The following is a 204-nucleotide window of genomic DNA, read 5'->3' on the forward strand; positions in this document are numbered from 1 at the left end:
TAATCCAGGACCAACGACATGGACGTGGTAGGGATCTGGTCCCGTGTGTGTGTGCGTGTGCGTGTGTGTGTTCGTGCGTGCATGCGAATGCAATACGCGACGGGGTTAATCACTTACAAACGAGTAGCACTCAAGCTTTGCGTGATTGTGACGCACACACGCCAACACGCACGCACGAACACACCCACTCGCGCGCGCGCGCGC

Source organism: Trachymyrmex cornetzi, unplaced genomic scaffold (assembly GCF_001594075.2).
Source record: "Trachymyrmex cornetzi isolate Tcor2-1 unplaced genomic scaffold, Tcor1.1 scaffold1559, whole genome shotgun sequence".
NCBI classification, from domain to species: domain Eukaryota; kingdom Metazoa; phylum Arthropoda; class Insecta; order Hymenoptera; family Formicidae; genus Trachymyrmex; species Trachymyrmex cornetzi.